This window comes from Rhinoderma darwinii (assembly GCF_050947455.1).
Source record: "Rhinoderma darwinii isolate aRhiDar2 chromosome 12 unlocalized genomic scaffold, aRhiDar2.hap1 SUPER_12_unloc_9, whole genome shotgun sequence".
Classification (NCBI taxonomy): Eukaryota; Metazoa; Chordata; class Amphibia; order Anura; family Rhinodermatidae; genus Rhinoderma; species Rhinoderma darwinii.
Window position 1 is genome coordinate 366829 of NW_027461880.1, and position 13172 is coordinate 380000.

Sequence of the window (13172 nt, forward strand, 5' to 3'; positions counted from 1 at the left end):
GCAGCAGTGACTATACCACACAGATCCATATATAGCAGCAGTGTATATACAGCACAGATCCATATATAGAAGCAGTGTATATACCGCACAGATCCATATATAGCAGCAGTGACTATACCACACAGATCCATATATAGCAGCAGTGTATATACCGCACAGATCCATATATAGCAGCAGTGTATATACCGCACAGATCCATATATAGCAGCAGTGTATATACCGCACAGATCCATATATAGCAGCAGTGTATATACCGCACAGATCCATATATAGCAGCAGTGTATATACCACACAGATCCATATATAGCAGCAGTGACTATACCGCACAGATCCATATATAGCAGCAGTGTATATACCGCACAGATCCATATATAGCAGCAGTGTATATACCGCACAGATCCATATATAGCAGCAGTGTATATACCGCACAGATCCATATATAGCAGCAGTGTATATACCGCACAGATCCATATATAGCAGCAGTGTATATACCGCAGATATAAATATATACCAGCAGTGAATGTTATCAGCCACAGTCCGCCCTTCTCCTCCTCCTCTCATCCAATAACATGTGGAGGCTGAGGAGAGGTGCAGAGTTGCTATACTCACTGGTTAGACGCGCTCTCTGTATCGTGGTCCGCGGGGGCGTGCGCTTCTCCGCTGCGAGCTCTGTTGTGAACTTGTGATATTCTGCACACAGGGGCGGATATAGGACTGAAATCTAGGGCAGAGGTGGAAAAAACACAAACTGTGAACAGACCATATTTTCCCCCCTCCTCCCCCTAACACCCCCCCCCTATTGAACTCTGTCACCTGTTAACGGAAAAATCATCTGTCAGAAGGAAAAATGTTTCCCGATGAGTGCAAGAAGCCCCCCCTGGGAACTAGACTTTCTTGTACTCCACAATGGGGAAACATTTTTCCCTCTGGCGGATGACTTTTCAGTTGACAGGAAGCAGAGTTACATGAAGGGAAATTATTTTTCCTTGACCTCTAGTTTGTATTGTGGCGCAGGGGAGAAAAAAGTATAGGTTTTATATTTGTAATACTGATAACTTTTATTTTTTTGCTATGTTCGGCTGGACCATTTAGACTAAGGGTATGTGCACAAGTAGTGACCAAAAACGTCTGAAAATACCGAGCTGTTTTCAAGGGAAAACAGACCCTGATTTTCAGACGTTTTTTTGAGCAAATCGCGTTTTTCGCGGCGTTTTTTACGTCCATTTTTGGAGCTGTTTTCATTGGAGTCTATGAGAAAACAGCTCCAAAAACGTCCAAAGAAGTGTCCTGCATATAATGTATATAAGTGTCCTGCATATAATGTATATAAGTGTCCTGCATATAATGTATATAAGTGTCCTGAATATAATGTATATAAGTGTCCCGCATATAATGTATATAAGTGTCCTGCATATAATGTATATAAGTGTCCCGCATATAATGTATATAAGTGTCCCGCATATAATGTATATAAGTGTCCCGCATATAATGTATATAAGTGTCCTGCATATAATGTATATAAGTGTCCCGCATATAATGTATATAAGTGCCCTGCATATAATGTATATAAGTGTCCCGCATATAATGTATATAAGTGTCCTGCATATAATGTATATAAGTGTCCTGCATATAATGTATATAAGTGTCCCGCATATAATGTATAGAAGTGTCCCGCATATAATGTATAGAAGTGTCCTGCATATAATGTATATAAGTGTCCTGCATATAATGTATATAAGTGTCCCGCATATAATGTATATAAGTGCCCTGAATATAATGTATATAAGTGTCCTGAATATAATGTATATAAGTGTCCCGCATATAATGTATATAAGTGTCCTGCATATAATGTATATAAGTGTCCTGCATATAATGTATATAAGTGTCCTGCATATAATGTATATAAGTGTCCTGCATATAATGTATATAAGTGTCCTGAATATAATGTATATAAGTGTCCCGCATATAATGTATATAAGTGTCCTGCATATAATGTATATAAGTGTCCCGCATATAATGTATATAAGTGCCCTGCATATAATGTATATAAGTGTCCCGCATATAATGTATATAAGTGTCCTGCATATAATGTATATAAGTGTCCTGCATATAATGTATATAAGTGTCCCGCATATAATGTATAGAAGTGTCCCGCATATAATGTATAGAAGTGTCCTGCATATAATGTATATAAGTGTCCTGCATATAATGTATATAAGTGTCCCGCATATAATGTATATAAGTGCCCTGCATATAATGTATATAAGTGTCCCGCATATAATGTATATAAGTGTCCTGCATATAATGTATATAAGTGTCCCGCATATAATGTATAGAAGTGTCCCGCATATAATGTATATAAGTGTCCCGCATATAATGTATATAAGTGTCCCGCATATAATGTATATAAGTGTCCCGCATATAATGTATATAAGTGCCCTGCATATAATGTATATAAGTGTCCTGCATATAATGTATATAAGTGTCCCGCATATAATGTATATAAGTGTCCTGCATATAATGTATATAAGTGTCCTGCATATAATGTATATAAGTGTCCTGCATATAATGTATATAAGTGTCCCGCATATAATGTATATAAGTGCCCTGCATATAATGTATATAAGTGTCCCGCATATAATGTATATAAGTGTCCTGCATATAATGTATATAAGTGTCCCGCATATAATGTATAGAAGTGTCCCGCATATAATGTATATAAGTGTCCCGCATATAATGTATATAAGTGTCCCGCATATAATGTATATAAGTGTCCCGCATATAATGTATATAAGTGCCCTGCATATAATGTATATAAGTGTCCTGCATATAATGTATATAAGTGTCCCGCATATAATGTATATAAGTGTCCTGCATATAATGTATATAAGTGTCCTGCATATAATGTATATAAGTGTCCCGCATATAATGTATAGAAGTGTCCCGCATATAATGTATATAAGTGTCCCGCATATAATGTATATAAGTGTCCCGCATATAATGTATATAAGTGTCCTGCATATAATGTATATAAGTGTCCCGCATATAATGTATAGAAGTGTCCCGCATATAATGTATATAAGTGTCCCGCATATAATGTATATAAGTGTCCTGCATATAATGTATATAAGTGTCCCGCATATAATGTATAGAAGTGTCCTGCATATAATGTATATAAGTGTCCTGCACATAATGTATATAAGTGTCCCGCATATAATGTATAGAAGTGTCCTGCATATAATGTATATAAGTGCCCTGCACATAATGTATATAAGTGTCCCGCATATAATGTATAGAAGTGTCCCGCATATAATGTATATAAGTGTCCCGCATATAATGTATAGAAGTGTCCTGCATATAATGTATATAAGTGTCCTGCATATAATGTATATAAGTGTCCTGCATGTAATGTATATAAGTGTCCCGCATATAATGTATATAAGTGTTCCGCATATAATGTATATAAGTGTCCCGCATATAATGTATATAAGTGTCCCGCATATAATGTATATAAGTGCCCCGCATATAATGTATATAAAGTGTCCTGCATATAATGTATATAAGTGTCCCGCATATAATGTATATAAGTGTCCCGCATATAATGTATATAAGTGTCCCGCATATAATGTATATAAGTGTCCCGCATATAATGTATATAAGTGTCCCGCATATAATGTATATAAGTGTCCCGCATATAATGTATAGAAGTGTCCCGCATATAATGTATAGAAGTGTCCCGCATATAATGTATATAAGTGTCCCGCATATAATGTATATAAGTGTCCCGCATATAATGTATATAAGTGTCCGGCATATAATGTATATAAGTGTCCCGCATATAATGTATATAAGTGCCCGCATATAATGTATATAAGTGTCCCGCATATAATGTATATAAGTGTCCCGCATATAATGTATATAAGTGTCCCGCATATAATGTATATAAGTGTCCTGCATATAATGTATATAAGTGTCCTGCATATAATGTATATAAGTGTCCTGTATATAATGTATATAAGTGTCCTGCATATAATGTATATAAGTGTCCCGCATATAATGTATATAAGTGTCCCGCATGTAATGTATAGAAGTGTCCTGCATATAATGTATATAAGTGTCCCGCATATAATGTATATAAGTGTCCCGCATATAATGTATATAAGTGTCCCGCATATAATGTATATAAGTGTCCTGCATATAATGTATATAAGTGTCCCGCATATAATGTATATAAGTGTCCCGCATATAATGTATATAAGTGTCCTGCATATAATGTATATAAGTGTCCTGCATATAATGTATAGAAGTGTCCTGCATATAATGTATATAAGTGTCCCGCATATAATGTATATAAGTGTCCCGCATATAATGTATATAAGTGTCCCGCATATAATGTATATAAGTGTCCCGCATATAATGTATATAAGTGTCCCGCATATAATGTATATAAGTGTCCCGCATATAATGTATATAAGTGTCCCGGATATAATGTATATAAGTGTCCCGGATATAATGTATATAAGTATCCTGCACATAATGTATATAAGTGTCCTGCATATAATGTATATAAGTGTCCCGCATATAATGTATATAAGTGTCCCGCATATAATGTATATAAGTGTCCCGCACATAATGTATATAAGTGTCCCGCATATAATGTATATAAGTGTCCTGCATATAATGTATATAAGTGTCCCGCATATAATGTATATAAGTGCCCTGCATATAATGTATATAAGTGTCCCGCATATAATGTATATAAGTGTCCTGCATATAATGTATATAAGTGTCCTGCATATAATGTATATAAGTGTCCCGCATATAATGTATATAAGTGTCCCGCATATAATGTATATAAGTGTCCCGCATATAATGTATATAAGTGTCCCGCATATAATGTATATAAGTGTCCGGCATATAATGTATATAAGTGTCCCGCATATAATGTATATAAGTGCCCCGCATATAATGTATATAAGTGTCCCGCATATAATGTATATAAGTGTCCCGCATATAATGTATATAAGTGCCCCGCATATAATGTATATAAAGTGTCCTGCATATAATGTATATAAGTGTCCCGCATATAATGTATATAAGTGTCCCGCATATAATGTATATAAGTGTCCCGCATATAATGTATATAAGTGTCCCGCATATAATGTATATAAGTGTCCCGCATATAATGTATATAAGTGTCCCGCATATAATGTATAGAAGTGTCCCGCATATAATGTATAGAAGTGTCCCGCATATAATGTATAGAAGTGTCCCGCATATAATGTATATAAGTGTCCCGCATATAATGTATATAAGTGTCCCGCATATAATGTATATAAGTGTCCCGCATATAATGTATATAAGTGTCCCGCATATAATGTATATAAGTGTCCGGCATATAATGTATATAAGTGTCCCGCATATAATGTATATAAGTGCCCGCATATAATGTATATAAGTGTCCCGCATATAATGTATATAAGTGTCCCGCATATAATGTATATAAGTGTCCCGCATATAATGTATATAAGTGTCCCGCATATAATGTATATAAGTGTCCCGCATATAATGTATATAAGTGTCCCGCATATAATGTATATAAGTGTCCCGCATATAATGTATATAAGTGTCCCGCATATAATGTATATAAGTGTCCCGCATATAATGTATATAAGTGTCCCGCATATAATGTATATAAGTGTCCCGCATATAATGTATAGAAGTGTCCCGCATATAATGTATAGAAGTGTCCCGCATATAATGTATATAAGTGTCCCGCATATAATGTATATAAGTGTCCCGCATATAATGTATATAAGTGTCCCGCATATAATGTATATAAGTGTCCTGCATATAATGTATATAAGTGTCCTGCATGTAATGTATATAAGTGTCCCGCATATAATGTATATAAGTGTCCCGCATATAATGTATATAAGTGTCCCGCATATAATGTATATAAGTGTCCCGCATATAATGTATATAAGTGTCCCGCATATAATGTATAGAAGTGTCCCGCATATAATGTATATAAGTGTCCGGCATATATTGTATATAAGTGTCCCGGATATAATGTATATAAGTGTCCCGCATATAATGTATATAAGTGTCCCGCATATAATGTATAGAAGTGTCCCGCATATAATGTATAGAAGTGTCCCGCATATAATGTATATAAGTGTCCCGCATGTAATGTATATAAGTGTCCCGCATGTAATGTATATAAGTGTCCCGCATATAATGTATATAAGTGTCCCGCATATAATGTATAGAAGTGTCCCGCATATAATGTATAGAAGTGTCCCGCATATAATGTATATAAGTGTCCCGCATATAATGTATAGAAGTGTCCCGCATATAATGTATATAAGTGTCCTGCATATAATGTATATAAGTGTCCCGCATATAATGTATATAAGTGTCCTGCATATAATGTATAGAAGTGTCCCGCATATAATGTATAGAAGTGTCCCGCATATAATGTATATAAGTGTCCTGCATATAATGTATATAAGTGTCCCGCATATAATGTATATAAGTGTCCCGCATATAATGTATATAAGTGTCCCGCATATAATGTATATAAGTGTCCCGCATATAATGTATATAAGTGTCCCGCATATAATGTATATAAGTGTCCCGCATATAATGTATATAAGTGTCCCGCATGTAATGTATAGAAGTGTCCTGCATATAATGTATATAAGTGTCCCGCATATAATGTATATAAGTGTCCCGCATATAATGTATATAAGTGTCCTGCATATAATGTATATAAGTGTCCCGCATATAATGTATATAAGTGTCCCGCATATAATGTATATAAGTGTCCCGCATATAATGTATATAAGTGTCCCGGATATAATGTATATAAGTGTCCCGTATATAATGTATATAAGTATCCTGCACATAATGTATATAAGTGTCCTGCATATAATGTATATAAGTGTCCCGCATATAATGTATATAAGTGTCCCGCATATAATGTATATAAGTGCCCCGCATATAATGTATATAAGTGTCCCGCATATAATGTATATAAGTGTCCCGCATATAATGTATATAAGTGTCCCGCATATAATGTATAGAAGTGTCCCGCATATAATGTATATAAGTGTCCCGCATATAATGTATATAAGTGTCCCGCATATAATGTATATAAGTGTCCCGCATATAATGTATATAAGTGTCCTGCATATAATGTATAGAAGTGTCCCGCATATAATGTATAGAAGTGTCCTGCATATAATGTATATAAGTGTCCTGCATATAATGTATATAAGTGTCCCGCATATAATGTATATAAGTGTCCCGCATATAATGTATATAAGTGTCCCGCATATAATGTATATAAGTGTCCTGCATATAATGTATATAAGTGTCCCGGATATAATGTATATAAGTGTCCCGCATATAATGTATATAAGTGTCCCGCATATAATGTATAGAAGTGTCCCGCATATAATGTATAGAAGTGTCCTGCATATAATGTATATAAGTGTCCTGCATATAATGTATATAAGTGTCCCGCATATAATGTATATAAGTGTCCCGCATATAATGTATATAAGTGTCCCGCATATAATGTATATAAGTGTCCTGCATATAATGTATATAAGTGTCCCGGATATAATGTATATAAGTGTCCCGCATATAATGTATATAAGTGTCCCGCATATAATGTATAGAAGTGTCCCGCATATAATGTATAGAAGTGTCCTGCATATAATGTATATAAGTGTCCTGCATATAATGTATAGAAGTGTCCCGCATATAATGTATAGAAGTGTCCCGCATATAATGTATATAAGTGTCCTGCATGTAATGTATATAAGTGTCCTGCATATAATGTATATAAGTGTCCTGCATGTAATGTATATAAGTGTCCTGCATATAATGTATATACGTGTCCTGCATATAATGCATAGAAGTGTCCCGCATATAATGTATAGAAGTGTCCCGCATATAATGTATGGAAGTGTCCCGCATATAATGTATATAAGTGTCCCGCATATAATGTATATAAGTGTCCCGCATATAATGTATAGAAATGTCCCGCATATAATGTATATAAGTGTCCTGCATATAATGTATAGAAGTGTCCTGCATATAATGTATATACGTGTCCTGCATATAATGTATATGTGTCCCGCATATAATGTATATAAGTGTCCCGCATATAATGTATAGAAGTGTCCTGCATATAATGCATAGAAGTGTCCCGCATATAATGTATAGCAGTGTCCCGCATATAATGTATGGAAGTGTCCCGCATATAATGTATAGAAGTGTCCCGCATATAATGTATATAAGTGTCCCGCATATAATGTATAGAAGTGACCCGCATATAATGTATAGAAGTGTCCTGCATATAATGTATAGAAGTGTCCCGCATATAATGTATATAAGTGTCCCGCATATAATGTATAGAAGTGTCCTGCATATAATGTATAGAAGTGTCCCGCATATAATGTATATAAGTGTCCCGCATATAATGTATAGAAGTGTCCCGCATATAATGTATAGAAGTGTCCCGCATATAATGTATAGAAGTGTCCCGCATATAATGTATAGAAGTGTCCCGCATATAATGTATAGAAGTGTCCCGCATATAATGTATATAAGTGTCCCGCATATAATGTATATAAGTGTCCTGCATATAATGTATATAAGTGTCCCGCATATAACGTATAGAAGTGTCCTGCATATAATGTATATAAGTGTCCCGCATATAATGTATATAAGTGTCCCGCATATAATGTATATAAGTGTCCCGCATATAACGTATATAAGTGTCCCGCATATAATGTATATAAGTGTCCTGCATATAATGTATATAAGTGTCCCGCATATAATGTATATAAGTGTCCCGCATATAATGTATATAAGTGTCCCGCATATAATGTATATAAGTGTCCCGCATATAATGTATATAAGTGTCCTGCATATAATGTATATAAGTGTCCCGGATATAATGTATATAAGTGTCCCGCATATAATGTATATAAGTGTCCCGCATATAATGTATAGAAGTGTCCCGCATATAATGTATAGAAGTGTCCTGCATATAATGTATATAAGTGTCCTGCATATAATGTATAGAAGTGTCCCGCATATAATGTATAGAAGTGTCCCGCATATAATGTATATAAGTGTCCCGCATATAATGTATATATGTGTCCCGCATATAATGTATATAAGTGTCCTGCATATAATGTATATAAGTGTCCTGCATATAATGTATATAAGTGTCCTGCATATATTGTATATAAGTGTCCCGAATATAATGTATAGAAGTGTCCCGCATATAATGTATAGAAGTGTCCCGCATATAATGTATATAAGTGTCCTGCATATAATGTATATAAGTGTCCCGCATATAACGTATAGAAGTGTCCTGCATATAATGTATATAAGTGTCCCGCATATAATGTATATAAGTGTCCCGCATATAATGTATATAAGTGTCCCGCATATAACGTATATAAGTGTCCCGCATATAATGTATATAAGTGTCCTGCATATAATGTATATAAGTGTCCCGCATATAATGTATATAAGTGTCCCGCATATAATGTATATAAGTGTCCCGCATATAATGTATATAAGTGTCCCGCATATAATGTATATAAGTGTCCTGCATATAATGTATATAAGTGTCCCGGATATAATGTATATAAGTGTCCCGCATATAATGTATATAAGTGTCCCGCATATAATGTATAGAAGTGTCCCGCATATAATGTATAGAAGTGTCCTGCATATAATGTATATAAGTGTCCCGCATATAATGTATAGAAGTGTCCCGCATATAATGTATATAAGTGTCCCGCATATAATGTATATATGTGTCCCGCATATAATGTATATAAGTGTCCTGCATATAATGTATATAAGTGTCCTGCATATAATGTATATAAGTGTCCTGCATATATTGTATATAAGTGTCCCGAATATAATGTATAGAAGTGTCCCGCATATAATGTATAGAAGTGTCCTGCATATAATGTATATAAGTGTCCCGCATATAATGTATATAAGTGTCCTGCATGTAATGTATATAAGTGTCCTGCATATAATGTATATAAGTGTCCTGCATGTAATGTATATAAGTGTCCTGCATATAATGTATATACGTGTCCTGCATATAATGCATAGAAGTGTCCCGCATATAATGTATAGAAGTGTCCCGCATATAATGTATGGAAGTGTCCCGCATATAATGTATATAAGTGTCCCGCATATAATGTATATAAGTGTCCCGCATATAATGTATAGAAATGTCCCGCATATAATGTATATAAGTGTCCTGCATATAATGTATAGAAGTGTCCTGCATATAATGTATATACGTGTCCTGCATATAATGTATATGTGTCCCGCATATAATGTATATAAGTGTCCCGCATATAATGTATAGAAGTGTCCTGCATATAATGCATAGAAGTGTCCCGCATATAATGTATAGCAGTGTCCCGCATATAATGTATGGAAGTGTCCCGCATATAATGTATATAAGTGTCCCGCATATAATGTATATAAGTGTCCCGCATATAATGTATATAAGTGTCCCGCATATAATGTATATAAGTGTCCTGCATATAATGTATATAAGTGTCCTGCATATAATGTATATAAGTGTCCCGCATATAATGTATGGAAGTGTCCCGCATATAATGTATAGAAGTGTCCTGCATATAATGTATATAAGTGTCCCGCATATAATGTATAGAAATGTCCCGCATATAATGTATAGAAGTGTCCCGCATATAATGTATAGAAGTGTCCCGCATATAATGTATAGAAGTGTCCCGCATATAATGTATAGAAGTGTCCCGCATATAATGTATATAAGTGTCCCGCATATAATGTATATAAGTGTCCCGCATATAATGTATATAAGTGTCCTGCATATAATGTATATAAGTGTCCTGCATATAATGTATATAAGTGTCCTGCATATAATGTATATAAGTGTCCCGCATATAATGTATATAAGTGTCCCGCATATAATGTATATAAGTGTCCTGCATATAATGTATATAAGTGTCCCGCATATAATGTATATAAGTGTCCCGCATATAATGTATATAAGTGTCCTGCATATAATGTATAGAAGTGTCCCGCATATAATGTATAGAAGTGTCCCGCATATAATGTATATAAGTGTCCCGCATATAATGTATATAAGTGTCCCGCATATAATGTATATAAGTGCCCTGCATATAATGTATATAAGTGTCCTGCATATAATGTATATAAGTGTCCTGCATATAATGTATAGAAGTGTCCCGCATATAATGTATAGAAGTGTCCCGCATATAATGTATATAAGTGTCCCGCATATAATGTATATAAGTGTCCTGCATATAATGTATATAAGTGTCCTGCATATAATGTATATAAGTGTCCTGCATATAATGTATATAAGTGTCCCGCATATAATGTATATAAGTGTCCCGCATATAATGTATATAAGTGTCCTGCATATAATGTATATAAGTGTCCCGCATATAATGTATATAAGTGTCCCGCATATAATGTATATAAGTGTCCTGCATATAATGTATAGAAGTGTCCCGCATATAATGTATAGAAGTGTCCCGCATATAATGTATATAAGTGTCCCGCATATAATGTATATAAGTGTCCCGCATATAATGTATATAAGTGCCCTGCATATAATGTATATAAGTGTCCTGCATATAATGTATATAAGTGTCCCGCATATAATGTATATAAGTGTCCCGCATATAATGTATATAAGTGTCCCGCATATAATGTATAGAAGTGTCCCGCATATAATGTATATAAGTGTCCCGCATATAATGTATATAAGTGTCCCGCATGTAATGTATATAAGTGTCCCGCATATAATGTATATAAGTGCCCTGCATATAATGTATATAAGTGTCCTGCATATAATGTATATAAGTGTCCCGCATATAATGTATATAAGTGTCCCGCATATAATGTATATAAGTGTCCCGCATATAATGTATAGAAGTGTCCCGCATATAATGTATATAAGTGTCCCGCATATAATGTATATAAGTGTCCCGCATATAATGTATATAAGTGTCCTGCATATAATGTATATAAGTGTCCCGCATATAATGTATATAAGTGCCCCGCATATAATGTATATAAGTGTCCCGCATATAATGTATATAAGTGTCCCGCATATAATGTATATAAGTGTCCCGCATATAATGTATATAAGTGTCCCGCATATAATGTATATAAGTGTCCCGCATATAATGTATATAAGTGTCCCGCATATAATGTATAGAAGTGTCCCGCATATAATGTATAGAAGTGTCCCGCATATAATGTATAGAAGTGTCCCGCATATAATGTATATAAGTATCCCGCATATAATGTATAGAAGTGCCCCGCATATAATGTATATAAGTGTCCCGCATATAATGTATATAAGTGTCCCGCATATAATGTATAGAAGTGTCCTGCATATAATGTATATAAGTGTCCCGCATATAATGTATAGAAGTGTCCTGCATATAATGTATATAAGTGTCCCGCATATAATGTATAGAAGTGTCCTGCATATAATGTATATAAGTGTCCTGCATATAATGTATAGAAGTGTCCTGCATATAATGTATATAAGTGTCCCGCATATAATGTATATAAGTGCCCTGCATATAATGTATATAAGTGTCCTGCATATAATGTATATAAGTGTCCCGCATATAATGTATATAAGTGTCCCGCATATAATGTATATAAGTGTCCTGCATATAATGTATATACGTGTCCTGCATATAATGTATACAAGTGTCCTGCATATAATGTATATAAGTGTCCCGCATATAATGTATATAAGTGTCCCGCATATAATGTATATAAGTGTCCTGCATATAATGTATATAAGTGTCCTGCATATAATGTATAGAAGTGTCCCGTATATAATGTATATAAGTGTCCTGCATATAATGTATATAAGTGTCCCGCATATAATGTATATAAGTGTCCCGCATATAATGTATATAAGTGTCCTGCATATAATGTATATAAGTGTCCCGCATATAATGTATATAAGTGTCCTGCATATAATGTATATAAGTGTCCTGCATATAATGTATATAAGTGTCCTGCATATAATGTATATAAGTGTCCCGCATATAATGTATATAAGTGTCCCGCATATA

At 34.2% G+C, this 13172-nt stretch overlaps 1 protein-coding gene across 2 annotated transcripts in view; it reads right to left on the reverse strand.

Annotated features, from left to right (window-relative positions):
* Positions 1-13172, reverse strand: part of LOC142698209 (protein kinase C delta type-like) — a 285129-nt gene that overhangs the window by 267945 nt on the left and 4012 nt on the right. For both annotated transcript variants that reach the window (XR_012865732.1, XM_075847853.1), the window contains exon 2: positions 610-721. The gene's annotated coding sequence lies outside the window, so the exon portion shown is untranslated. The remainder of the gene's footprint in view (positions 1-609; positions 722-13172) is intronic.